Source organism: Cylas formicarius, unplaced genomic scaffold, assembly GCF_029955315.1.
Source record: "Cylas formicarius isolate icCylForm1 unplaced genomic scaffold, icCylForm1.1 PGA_scaffold_4__25_contigs__length_36172078, whole genome shotgun sequence".
NCBI lineage: Eukaryota > Metazoa > Arthropoda > Insecta > Coleoptera > Brentidae > Cylas > Cylas formicarius.
In genome coordinates this window covers 23,826,800-23,841,595 of record NW_026844334.1, presented here as the reverse complement: position 1 = coordinate 23,841,595, position 14,796 = coordinate 23,826,800, and the positions used below count along the sequence as shown (strand labels likewise).

Below are 14,796 nucleotides of genomic sequence, written 5' to 3'. Positions count from 1 at the left end.
TTCGTTAAAGCTTAGTTGAGTTCGTGAAAAATTCAGGAAAAACGTTTTACTTTGATAATAATCACCTAGCGACAATTTTGAAAATTTGAAAATAAGTTCCACTAATTTCTCTTGTTCTTTTTGTAATTTTTTTCCGCTAGTCTTTGCGACAGTTCGCTGCCTTTTATTAATTTTAAACCCGATACTTGATAATTTTAAACATGGAAATATTGTTGTGCAAATGTATTTTCGCGCCAAGCAAGACTTTTTAGAGGGATGCACTTTTTTTCGTAAAGTTAATAATTGGAATGGTTCCGAAGACGTTCTGTATAATATGAAAAAGAATATTATGACGACACTAATGCGGTATATAAAGTAAAAATAGAGAGGTAAATATTTTTAGACATTTTTGGAATCGTTTGTGCATTCCACATTTGCTTTGTACAAAAAGTCCACTCCTACAAAGCTTCGACGACCTAGAAACCGCAGAAACAGGTAAAATAAATTGTCTGCCCTTACGTTGCGTCTTATAAACCTTTTTTCCAGTCATTCGCCTGAATCAAATCTCTAAATCAAAGGCAAAAGAAAATCAGGAACTTGCCAACAAACGCGTCGAATGGTTGTTTAACAAGCTTTCAGTAACGACAAACAAAATAAATCAAACTATACAGAGTACAGAGGATGTCTACGTCGCATCTGACGAGGATGAGGTTGTTCACATAACATAAGACTTTCCTTTATATTATGTTATTGAAGGAATTTTTTTTTCAGTTGGGTGTTTTATGACACAAATATTCCAAATAAATTCAAACCATGCAAGAATGAAATAAAATACGTTTTGCTGGCGAACACAAGCTTCTAAAATATTATATAAACTAAAAATTGACGGCCGTTAATTAATAAAGCCATGTTTAATTTACTATGTATTTTGCTTGTACCGAAATTTACACACATCAAATTATTTAATTTATTTGACTACCACCGATTCTAATTGAGTCGAAAATTTGAAATTAAATTGGGTAAATGACTCGATATTCTGATTCAAATAATTTGTTAATATTTTCAAATATAAGCTAAAAAACATAATTATATTCTGTTTTCGTTTCGTTTCCATTTAGAAATTAAAATAATTTTCTAACGCGCGCTATATACACTGTGTTTCAAAATAAACGCGAAAAAATAACGTTTTTACTTTTTATTTCAAAAACGAAAGGAAACAGACCAGTAAAATATTATTGATTTTTTTTATTTTACTACGCCTATCTTTCTTCGTAAATAAATTCAACAAATCAACTTATCATTGATATGGATATAGTCCATTTATGAGCAAAGGCATGCTTCCAACTCAAATGAACTCTACTGTCCATATTTTAATATTAGCTCCTTTCATTGCTTGAATTATTACAACAGCAACGAGAGAGTCGTGTCATTAAGTTAGAAAATACAATATAAAATTTGGCATATTGTAGATTTGATATACACTAAATATTAAAAAACTATCTTTAAAGTATTAATTAAAAATTGTGTTCAAACTTCTACAAAACTCGAACGAAATCTCTGGTATAACGAACCAAGTTTTAAATTATCTAACCAAAACGAAGTGGTTGCGGTAAACCGCACAATTTCACCGCTTTTAAAGATAAACAAAACTTAATAAAAGTTTCATAAAGGTATGGAACAATGAGAGAGGCGCTCCAAACCTTCAAAGTTTGTTGAATAAAACAATTCAAACTAGATTTTTGTGGCGTAATCCACTGGAAATTAAACGCATCACTATCCATAACAGCCTGAGGTTTTACGGGAGGACTATGAGAAGCTTTACGATAATCTAGAAACTTGTAACAAGTACTCAACGCCAACTAATCTAAATTATTCCAGTAGATACTTATGTAACATTTTGTAAAATGAAGAAACATTTTTTACAAATAATAATAACAATTATAAAAAAAAGAAAAAAAAAACAACAACCGAATAGTAATGGTAAAGTAAAACGGCTATGTTAAGCCGTCTTAGAATAATAAAAGTTAATTAATCTTATATTGAAAGCAGAAATGCTTGGAGCACCTCTGACATCAGCTGGGAGTTTATTAAAAAGCTTAGGGGCCAGATAAGAAAAGCAATGTGTGATGTTTAGGAACTCTGCCTAGTTTGCCTTTCATGCATATTTCTAATACAAATATTCCCGAAATCTGAAAATGTTCTATAATTTTTATTAATTTTATATAATATTTCGAATACGCAAAGGCAGGGCGTATATGATCATATTTCCATCAATTGGAAGCAAATCTCAAACATGAATTTTGCACCTTTTGCAGATATATTCATATCAAGCACATCTTTCAATTTATAAGAGCACTTTTCCGGAATATCGGATACATGACCTAAAATGTATAGGTCATAATCAATACTTAAACACAAATTTTTATCCACTTCCATAGGACTAACATCACGTCCATTGAGTTCTATTTTGAAATTAGCGAGATGACCAAGCTAAACTCTAATCCGTCCAAAAATAACCAACTCCTTTTTGGAATTATTAAGTATTAATCTATGAGCAGTGGAAATTTTACAAATCACGGAAAGATCCTCATTAAGTTTGAAAGCAGTTTTGTAATTGTGCAGTTTGATATGTTGATGTATCAACATCAAAGTCAAAGGTGTACCATGAGCAACGCGGGCACCAACTGTGAAACTTCATCAGCTAACACAATAGGCTGAAATTTATTTGAAAAATAGCTTTGGAAGTAACTCAATGCTAAGTCACCCAAACCTAAATACTTATGTGCTTTGTATATAAAATTGTATAGTTTACTGTATCAAAAGCTTTACAGAGTCTAAAAGAACCAAATAACGCGAAAAACATTGAGTTGAGTCAAAAACCAACCATATTACGTTTCGAAGATGATGAAAAAATAGTGTTTTTACTTTTTATTTCAAAAATGAAAGGAAACAGACCAATACATTGTTATGAAGTATTATAAAGACACACTTTCTGATTATTTTTTTATTTTACTACGCCTATCTTTCTTCCTAAATAAATTCAAGAAATCAACTTATCATTGATATGGATGTAGTTCATTTATGAGCAAAGGCATGATTCCAACTCAATTGAACTCTACTGTCCATATTTTATTATTAGCTGCTTTAAGAAAATACAATAGAAAACTTGGCATATTGTAGATTTGAGATACATTAAATATTAAAAACGTCGTTTAATATGGTCCTGCAGAGTTGAAGCAGCACTGTGGTTGGCCCGAAACCCAGATTGGGTAGCAGGAGGAATATATGGATTCCGTATAAAACATGCTAACTGCTTGTAAATGGCGCTTTCCAATACGCTGGATAGGGCGAAATTGAGATATATCAGTAAAAGAACCACATTTGGCGATTGGAATTACTCGCGTCAACTTCCAGATAGAGGGACAGTAACCGGTTGCAATATATTTATTTATAATAAAACTTATATGTCCACTCAGAGGGGGAACCAAGAGTAGCATTTGAGAGCTAATACTATCGGTGCCCGTGGCGCTGCTTTGGATACTAAGTAAAGTTTTCTCCACTTCCGAAGCGGTGAAAGAATGAAAATTAAAACGAGCAGCATCGTAAGAATATGATTAATTGCTATAGTTCTATTTTATTAACCAGTCAACATTATGACAATTACAATGAAATTGAGACATGTTAAAAAAAACTCAAGCTGCGGCATATATTTAAATATTTCAGAGTTTTCCAAAAATTCTTGAACTTTGTCAAAGTTTTATTTTTCATCTTTTTTCATTTTCAGTAAGCCATGGCGGTTTAGTTATTTTGCTAACAGGTGCATGCCTTCCCAAACAAATTTAAAGCTTTTGCGTTGAGAAAATGAAGCATTTGATCAATATTATGGTTTTGTAAAATGGTTTCGATTCTAGACACTAAGCAGTGACCAGAGACAGGACTCATATCGATAATTCCCGAGTCGATGTAGAAGAAACTCTCAAGTCATTCAAAGTCTGCGATGTCAACGTAGCTCTCGAGACAGTATGGTTGACGGAAATCTCAAGCAAAAAAAATTTTTTTTGATTTCTAAAAGTCTATCAAATTAAGTAATAGATTAATAAAATGAGTAATGATAAATTTTCTTCCAAATACAAAAGAGTTGAAAATAAGGAAATCGCTCGCCTCAAGATTAGAATTGATATTTATGTCCTTTCATTTTTTTAGAAGTTAGAACTTCCCTTTGCGGTTAGACTAAGTAGTATAAATTCATATTCATTTACGTTAAAATCGAAATTAAATTATTTTGTTGGAAAATATTTTACAAACTACACAAAGCATTACAATTCGTTTATAACTTGAAAGCGATTCAACTGGACTTTCTAAAACTCGACAACAAAACTAAATTAAATCAAACTTTACTAAAAAACACAACGCTCAGCAAACAAATAAGTGTAATAAATAACTACAGTTTTATTTGTAAAACGTTTTTAACTTTTTGGGACGCATTTTCCGAAACGAAACGACTTTTTGCAAAACAGGCTAAATTTAAAAACAGTATTATTTTTAATATGATCGAAATAAAAACGAAAGAAAATCTATATAAGGTGTAATAATTTCCTGATTACAATAACACAAAAAAATGCTGTAGCTGAATGCCTATACTAAAGTGCAGTAAAAGAGAAGTGAAGATTTTTTTCCACAGCCAAATTAAAATTCGCAACTTACAATAAAAGATTTTTGTTGTTGATGAATGAAAGAAAAAAAGTTTTTATAACCTTAGAAAATTTTAAACCTCCAAAGAACTGATATAAGGCATAAATAAATGAAGCTCCACTCTGGACAAATCTTCAATGTCTACTTCCCAATAGGAAGAACTAATCCCAACTTGGTAAAATTATTAAAACAGTGTTTTCATTTCCCACAGGAGCAATCATTTTTTTAATAAACATTTTGTGTTAACGTGCTAACAAATCGAGCGCAAAATGTGTTTATCTCCGGAAGTATTTTTCATATGTATGTGCCAACTCGAGTTCATCGATACATTCATTAGGTTAAATGACAAACACAATAAAATTGTTTAAAAATTTATCTACGCAGAAATACAATATGGAAAACGTATTTCAATTTAATCGAAATTTATTTTTATTTTTTTGAAACGTCAAATTAATTGCAAACTAGTAAAATTTTAAAGTTACAAAAAACTCTGTTTTTGTTTTAAATATAGAGCTACCACGAAATGTTTAATACGTAATGTTTAAGTTTCACTTGTTGATTTCTAACTTTTTAGGTATTTCATTTTTTCAGGACAAGTATTAACTTTCGTATTTTAAATGAAAGACCCTATATATTTATCTCGGGCTGTACTAAATTAAGCGGGCTATGTATAAGATATCTATTTCATTATTAGAGATGCGAAGTTGCTTAAATTAATATAGTAGTAGGGGGTAGAAACAGTTTTTTTCTAGTCCTTACTCCAAAATACCAAATTATACACGGATCAAGTGTGCGGAAAAGTATCACTTTAAAACGTCAGCTTTGGGTTGAGGGTCACGTTTTCAGTACCCAAAATGTAACAAAAACAGATGGTCGTAGAAAAAGTATAGTTATGCAATAAACACGTTTTTAAACTTCTTCAGTCACTCGTTTCTAAAACTAACTGTGCCAAATCAAACTCGTGACTAAAATAGCGTTTATATACGTATTTATAAAAAGTTGAGAAAAAAATGGTAACAATTATTTAGGTAACTATTGTTCCAGACTGTTGGTCCATGACGATGGACGTCCGATCCGACCTTCTGGCTGGCCAAGATGACATGTTTCCATTGTATTCATTAAAATGAATATTTTTTATTACAAATCTGTGACAATTAATGAATTTAATGAGAACGTTCAAAATGATACCTCGTAGGAGTTCTATCCCTAAGTCACCAAAATCTATTTGAGCTAGGTTCGTACAAAATTTGCTACATAATATAGAATACAAAGTTTGTTTATTGGTTACTAAATGTGTCTAACATTAAACACAGTAGCAACATGGCAAAAGGCAACAATTCTTACGCAATTTCAGATTAAATTTATAGTAAACATTTTAATCTAGACACAAAATTAATGAAATTTCTTCAAGACTACAAACTATAGGGCTTTCCGAGCTTTTCTCGGCATCTTATTTCCGTGTTGCGTAATTAAGAACCTAAGCAAATTAACAAGTAATTTATGCTCGTTTTTAATGAACTTTTTCATTTCCTGGAATGAAGCCGTTACACAAAAGTTATTGCGCTTCCTTGCAAAGATTCTTTGAATCTCATTCCCGATTGTATTTCTCGCTAATTTTCAAACAAGGACTGTGAAATGAGGGTTGGCGTAATCTTTAAAACTTATTCGAATAAACCATTCCATTAACAGTAAAGCAACCGAATTGAATAACATTAGGTCAGATATGTAGCTTTGGATTGACGCATGCGTCTCTATTACGATCGGTATTAAATTACGAGAAAGAATCAATAAACTAACAATTGGCATAAATATTTTATTGGATAAAAATTTAAATCAATCGTCTTTTGGGCTAATGCGAAAATTTAGTATTTCGTACGAAAAACATACATTCCTTGGAGCTTGACTTACCCTTTAAGGAAGACTGTACCCATTCTCTAGGGTCCAGCAATGTATGCGACAAAAGCTGATTTTCGCTCTTTTCTTTTAAATAGTGAAATTGAAATTGAAGTATTTGTCAAAAATTAATCTAAAGAATCCCGCTTCATGATTTTATTGCATAGGATTTTCAACAAACATTAAATAGGTTGGACATATGTGAAATCTAAAGTTTGCTTGTAAATAATTGGGCATTACGAAATAAGTCATATAGCTTGCTTACCTGATTTGAAATGGTTGGCTATTTTTTTTTTTGGCATAATATTCGAATCGAGATTTTGAAAAAGCTACAAGCATTTTATATCGGCTTAATTCAAATTTTGGTAAAGAGTGAAATGGCCATCTAATCGTAATCCGTCCTGTTCAACCGAAAATAATCAATTATCAAAATTATTATCATCTTATATGGAAACTACGGGTATTCACTTAATTTTCTGAAGCAATAAATCAAGGCGTAGGGTAAAAAGACAACGGGGCAGTCTTAATTTAGTTCCCCCAAAAATTTTTTCGCTAGCGAGTTTTGTTTTATGCACGAACCACAGAGGCAATAAATCTTTTGCTCCGCAGTGACATATTGATATCGGAATGGATGGAAGTGAAAGGCTCTGAAAGGACTTTTATTTATTTCGATCTCAAGGGGCATTTTTCAGGCATCGCTCTCTCCTTAGAATATTTTACCGGTTTTACGGGTATCTATTTGATGATGCTCTATTTGTTAGGCACCTGTTCCTTCGCTCGGTCTAATTTCTGTGGTTCATGGTCACCGACGCTTTGTACAAGCAGCATAGCTAAAATCCTAATAGCTTCTATCAAATACTGTGGCAATTAACAAATTGGCCTTCAGGCCGTTATTGGCAGGTCTAATAAAAAGCGCAGGGGAGGAGGACTCGTGAAAGGTGAACGGGTCGAACACCCTGTAATTGACCCCTTCGATGAAACGTCGGCACTTTACCTTTACTAATATCGAACAGAAAATGGGGAAAACATAATTAATATACAGGAAATTTATTGAATTCAAAAAGCAATTTACTAGAATGCTGTCCTAATGAAAGGTCTAACCGATTTTGGAGCCTTTAATTTGTTAAAATGTTAAAAAAATTACTTCATAATACTACTGACTTTTGACAGAGTTTTGCATAAGTTGGGCATCGATTAGATTTGTTTTACATATTAAGAATTGTTTTTATTTTTAAAATTCTCGCAATGGTTTAGTAGGCCTATTTCTGGGGGAAACAACGTTAAGTTTAAGTTGATGTGTATTGAGCTCCTCTGATACTTATATGCAAGTTATAACATCTATTGGACTACAATTCGAAATTCGTTTTATATCGTTTTTGAAGTGCGTAGTTGGCGTTGTACAAGTTGGCGGTCATGACAGGGGCCCTTTTGACAACGGAGGGTTTAGGTTTCTTTAAGAAAAGCTACACATGTGTCCAAATGATGTAGACTTATGTCTGGAGTTGCTACCAATTCCAGAAATCTACCGACAAGAGCTGGTGCAAGTTAAAAACGCTGGCCTGGACTTTGTTGTTGAAGTACCAACAATAGCAATTGTCAAAGATACGTTCTACAGAGCAAACAAACATCTGAAAGTTAAAACATTACCAAAGAAACGACTGGACATTTAAAAGCTGTTTTTCCCTGTTCGTCCAATACACGTAGATTTGGGAAGCAGTAATGTCAGCACAGGCGTTGTCGCAGTCATCTGCGCGCTTTTACCCGATAGGAAAGAAGCTACGTATAAAAGTACAAAATTTAACCAAGAAAAAGTCCACATTGACTTTGAACGAGCAGCAATAAACTCTCAAAGGGTATAATTTCCAATTCAACCAATGCATGTGGTGAAAACTGCAAGAATTGGGTTTAGTTACAGGTTACAAATAAATACAGAGATATCCCCCACGTTCCTATGCGTGGAGCTCTGGCACATTTCCAAAAGAGTATATTCCTGAGGCATGGCTCCTAATAATGGAAAGCTCCCCCACAGGAGTATGCTCTAGTGAGCTTCAACGACTATTTTGTGGAAGAATGACTTGACGATGATGAATTCATATGGATGGGCTGTGTCCGCGCGAAACACGAAGCCCGAAACAATCACGTATCGTTGGCAAAGTTCGTTCATCAAAGCGTCCACCTCCAGAATTATAATAATGTATAATATTAATATATTTATTATTCTAATAAACTACCCATAAAAGTAACGCGACTTACATTAATTTCATTCACCAAACTCGTCTTTCTATTGTAAGCAAATAAGTGTGATACTAAGAACTAAATAACTAAGAAACAAGATATAGAATAACCGAATATTCAGTGCGCCATTAGATTTTTTAGTTGTCTTGCTCCACATCTATATGACGGTTTGCCGTTATCGCAGATTTCAAGTTTTCTGCTGATGTTTGTTGAATTTTCCCACTAGATATTAAGTTTCGGATATTCGATCTCTCCTTTTCTTCAACAGTTTCGATCTCTGTTAGTTTGCTGTGCCATGGTTACAATATATTAATGCAACATTTTTGTTCTCTTCCGCTATAGTTGGCTACTTTTTGGTATAACCTGTTAATTACCCATTCAATTTAATGTTGTTTTTTAATTAAATTAAGTAAAATTAACGATACCAGTTTGAAAAAGCCGTCCTATCTCAAAATATACCAGACGGTTGCCGTATAACATGAAAATCTAGTGGTTTGTTAAATCTACATTAAAAGAACGACGGAAAAACAATGGAATCTGGGGACGAAATAACGGCAAAAAGAGGACAATCGAAAGCATTTATCCTCAATTTGTTTTCAGTAGGTCCGCCGTCACGTCGTGAATATGCTCTCGTTAGATGCAATTTATCGAAATAAATTGCCATTGAACACTTAGAATTTAATGCTCGAAAAACAAAGGGGAAACGATGCTGCTGTAAGCAGCGATCATTTTAATACAGCAGGATTTCAGTTGGTGGTCTAGAAATTTTTTTTGCTTTGGGCGGCAAAATACTATTTAAAGCGAATCAGGAAATTGCGCGTTTGACTTTCGCAAATGGTTTGAATTCTGATTCAACAGATGGCGCTGTTTGTGCGTTGGCTCGTATTTTCCGCTTCCTCCTAGTTCTAAATGACAATATATTCTGTGATATCATCCGTTCGCTTGTTTGTTGAACTCCGACTAGATTCCTGACGTTTCGCCAAGATCTCACTTGGCATCTTCAATGCTCGCGCTCCGAAAAACTTCGAACACTGAGCACGACCAACATCTGCAGGATTCCAGTCGGATGCAGGATTCTAGTAGGAGTTCAACAAGCGAACGGATGATATCCCGGAATATTTTTTCAACATATTCAGGATAACGCTCGACGGTATATAGCAGCAATGGAGCAAATGGAGCTGTGGTATGCTTACTTAAAATCCCAGAAATCGTAAAAATTACTAAGCTTTTTGGAAAATGCCTTCGACAAACTCTGCTCGATTATTTTAGTATGCATAATATATCAACCAACTACTAACTAACTAACCGACCAAGGTGTTGAAGAAGAATCCTGAAGTTCGGCCAGTCGAGGTGTCAACCAAATACGTTGTTGCGGTTGCTTTTGCTAAGATAGATTATCTTATATATTATATGGTTCCACAGTGACTACTGTTTGTTTGGATATTTGAGAAAGGATTTTTGTGGATGACGAAGTTTTTCATTTGCATTTCGGAAGGGATTTACAAATTAGCACCAATACATTCAATTACTGATTTTAAATATCACATTATATTTCTTTTCATTCAAGAATGTTTTCCTACAAACCTGAAAAAGGAAACTTTTGTTAGGTGTGATTATTTTTTTTCCGATTATTTTTGTCCACAATTACTGCTTTGTAATGGACTCTGTCTCTGTCTCTCATTTTTATGTAAAACTGACCAAACCAAAGCAGGTAAACTATTTTGTCTATGCAGAACAAACCAATGCATCGGTAAGTGGTTTAGGTAATTTGGTAATAATGATGTATCGTTTGTTTCAAATTATATCCAAACGCAGAACCTATCATATTTCAACATAATAGAATTCCAATTCAAATAGCGCTCGACATACAAAACCCAGTTGTAACATCAAACGCAGTATCCAGAATTTTACGATACTTTAACTATGGTGTGAAAAAACATATATTTGCACTGTCGCCGGTCAATTCAAACACTTGTCCGCGAAACCCCCCAAAGATTAATGGACCAAGACGGAGACCCTTCTTGAGCTCAAGTTGCCTAAAATTAGTCATCCTTACACTTCCCGTCATTTTGAGGATGCGGTGTCCATTCTAAGAGGCTTTCATTAATTATACGGGTCGAATTCTGGTACTTTAGCTTGGTAAGTATCCTAGATGACCTAGAAGAGTCACCGAAAAGGACGACGAATAAATTTGGGGCCCTCATTTTTTTTAGTGTCACACCATTCGTGTTCGGAAGTAAACTACGAACAGCAGCGTACAAGGATTTAGAAATGCTACTTACACGAAATATTGTAGAATCCAGTAAAAACCACTAGTAAATAGCTACTCTGTCTGTAATTTTCACAATGGGAAATCTCTACTTTATATACTTTTTAAATGTGCCCTAGCAGCTTACACGGCAAAATCCTAAAAATAGATCTGGCAAATCAGCTAAATAATAATTATATGGTTAGCTGTGGGTAAAGACATTTGACATTTGTTTCTCTCTTTTTACTCAGAAATGATTGCAACAGGTGTGCAGTCAACTTCGCCGTTTTTCTTCAATTTAAGTTTCTTTGAATTAAATTAATATTAGAGTTAATGTCACAAACATTGAGTGAACTGAATATAAAAATATATGCTACAAAAGAATATCCTTTTCACTGTTGGGTCTTCTCAATAAAGATATTAATAAAAAGTTGTTAACAACGCATAGCAGGACCGCCACATAACATATCGCTCTTCGAGGCACTTGCTACTTTGCTAGGTCTCTACATTTAACCTTAAATAATGTCAAATTTTAAATTCATGTTACTCTGTAATTTGGATTACTTTTGATTTCGTGCGTCTAATTCAATTCTTTATTCTTTATGTGTGAAGCTTGTCTGTTAATTATAGGAAAATGGTTCACAAATTTATGGTGCGTATAAAAAACTCTTTATGAATATACAATAAATAAAAAGGCTCGTAAAAATGACTTTATTTTAATATGTTACATTCACTATTTTTTCAGTAATCGCACAGTCAGATATGTAAATTTCACTGCATTGCCAGTTCCTAATAAAAAATACGATATGACGTAAAGTTTGAAATCCTCCGGAAATTTGCCTAATGATACTAGAAATTTTGAAGAATAATAAAACATGTAATATAATGTTACTGTTACAGGGTGAAATTATGAAAAATGGCGTGGGTATGGGTAAATCTTTTCCTATTGTACAATATGTTTATCTAGTTTTTAGTTTATTTTGCGTTACATAAAAGACTTTTCGTATGAAATTTTTCCTATATCGAAGACTGTCCCTTTTTGGTGCATCAAAGAACTATTGCAAGTTATTTTTCCATCAAACATTTTTAGTGCAATTCCTTCACGTACATGTCTTTGGAATTTTGTTTGACAAGATGTGAGGTCCTTAAAATATATGTTACCATTGCTGGTGCACATTTTTTGTAACTTCAGATTTTATGTTCACCAGCGATACTTAAAGAGAAATATTTATTATAATAACTTAAAAATTGAAATATCTCAGCGGTTGTAGCAAAATCATTATTTGATAATCGATACTGATTTTGAAAAAGGATTTTATGTAGGAAATTCAATATTATAAATCGACAATATGAAATCTAATTATTCCTGCAAAATTTTGCACACCTAATAATTAACATAATTTGAGGATAAACATTCATAATACCTAATACCCACTCGTGTGATAAATATGCCAAGGATACGTTTAAAATCGAAATTTATTCGTTTTCGGATGGCGATTCGGGATTAATGAAAATTAAAGTGAGCTTGAAATTTATATCTATCGACTACCAAGTGTATTATTTGCCGAGAATTTCTAAATTTGACATCAATCTCATTTGGGATTACACCACAGTGGACAGCTCCGTGTCCGAATCGCTTTTAATCTGTGGTAATGGAGATGTTTTTAACAAACAACGAATTAATTAACTTAACATGAAATGCCGACAAACTTTTAAACACTACCAAGTAAAAACGGTAATTTATTTTTTTAGCTTAAAAATATATTGACATAATTTCATTCATAATAATAATAATTATTATTATTAATTACCAAAAATTCCTTTTATATAAAAAATATTTTTATAGTAAAGGACATATATATTAATTTCAAACAATTAATATGAAAAAATGCCCGACACATGGCGAGAATTAAACAAAACAAAAAATTGATATAATGGAAAAATAATAGCCGCAATACACAAATATTTATATGTATACAAAAATATTTACCTATATTCGATTTTCAGACATTTGTTATACGACACGAAAATTACAACTATTCCTGGTCATTTTGTAATCTGGTTTGTTGTAAAATACACACTTCTCATTAAACCCTGATCTTTTCTTTTCTAATAGGGCGTGTTTTTTTAAGTAATTGAACACCAACAATATATAAATTCCATTATAGTAAACTCACTGAAAAGAAATGTGTGGCGTTGATGCATTATCTCTATATTATTCCTTAGAGAAGCAGTACATTGTCTGAATCATGACTGTAACTAACTCTATTGAATATAGAGTGTTCCTGGAGAGGTATAGCATTTTGCTCTCCGATGATACTCCCAACCAGCTTAAAAAGATCTAAATGCAAAATATTTTATTCTCTTTACGTCTATCGCTCTTCAACAATTTAACAAGTGCAAACTGTGTGCGAGCTTTCCTTAGCACGCAACTGATGTTTAAATATCGTAATCGTTGGCCTCTGTGGAAATCTAATGCAATATCCAGTATGGTTATCGAGCTCTCAGAAATTATTCCAAGCATAACATATTTTTTTCCTTTTCTAGGGGTTACTTAACTACATAAGTTTAGACGAAAACTTTACAAATAATAACAGTTTCGTCGTATTATGTAATTTCAGATTTTAAGTAAAATGTATTATGATTGGTAGTTCCTTGTAAATCTCCCATTATAATTACAAAAGAAGAAATTAACCAAAACTAGGAACCGTAAAACTGGTATGGACCAAAGTTTTTACCTCCAAGATAAGGAAACTACGGGCTGCTTTACATCCAATTACATCCAATCCGTATTAACATTTTACTAAATAGTCTGGGCCGCCAAATTTGACTACAGTAGTTGGGTTTCCGATGTGCAGTCTGTGTAACCATAAGGTGCACATCCAAATCGCTTTAATATTTAATGCGAAAATGCGTCAGCACAGCACTATACATATTAGTTCCATTTGGAGACATAATTTACTACATGCGATGGCTTAATCAGTATTCAAAGGAAAGATTAAAATTTTCAATGCGCCCCTACCACTGCAGCGCAATTTCTTAATTAATTGAGCACGTAATTGAGCCGACAATTTAAAAGAATTTTGATTAAACTTCAGGGTATAATATATGACATTCTATTACCTGCTAACTATTTCCCATATCGCGTATCCGAGCTTCCTTTTTCCCGCACATTTGCCGCCGGTAAAGTTTCGAAACTAAGGCGTTACATCACCACGCGCGTCCTCGGAAAACTCATTTTACATGCATCCATTACCATCAGTGTGATGTCTACACGAAATTCGCATTTGCATCCAACTTAAAAAAATATATTAAGGAATTTGTTTGCGCGGCTTTTCCTTCTTCGATGTCAAACTCGTATGGAATGTATAATTTGAGGTTTTTCGTCTCTCGATATTGAATTATTATATTTATGAAGAAAAATTTGCAGTAGTTAAATTCAAAATTGCGAAATTTACAGCATTATATATCGGGAGCTTCAGGCTGAGTATCGCTGTATTTTCTAGATGTAATATCTGAATGCAGTCACAGTACGTACTAAGCAGTTATAAGTGCTCTCGTGTTTCTCACAGAGATTTGGAATGCCATTAAGACACATTTTTAATATAAGAGGGATCAGGCAAAGATGACAATACCAATGAAAACGATAATATTCTAAAGAAAAGCGAGGGTTAATGTACTTTTCCCATTAGCATCACGAACATGTTTAGGCAGGTGTTAACTTGATCGAATGTGTAAATGATTCAGGG

General features: G+C 33.0%; 1 protein-coding gene across 5 annotated transcripts in view; it reads right to left on the bottom strand.

Moving 5' to 3' along the window:
- LOC132700393 (cadherin-87A) overlaps positions 1-14,796 on the bottom strand; it is a 317,031-nt gene that overhangs the window by 130,022 nt on the left and 172,213 nt on the right. The window contains exon 1 of one of the 5 annotated variants that reach the window (XM_060667678.1): positions 14,171-14,220. The exons of the other annotated variants lie outside the window; for them this stretch is intronic. The gene's annotated coding sequence lies outside the window, so the exon portion shown is untranslated. Of the gene's footprint in view, positions 1-14,170; positions 14,221-14,796 lie in introns of those variants that run through there. 5 annotated transcript variants of the gene reach the window in all.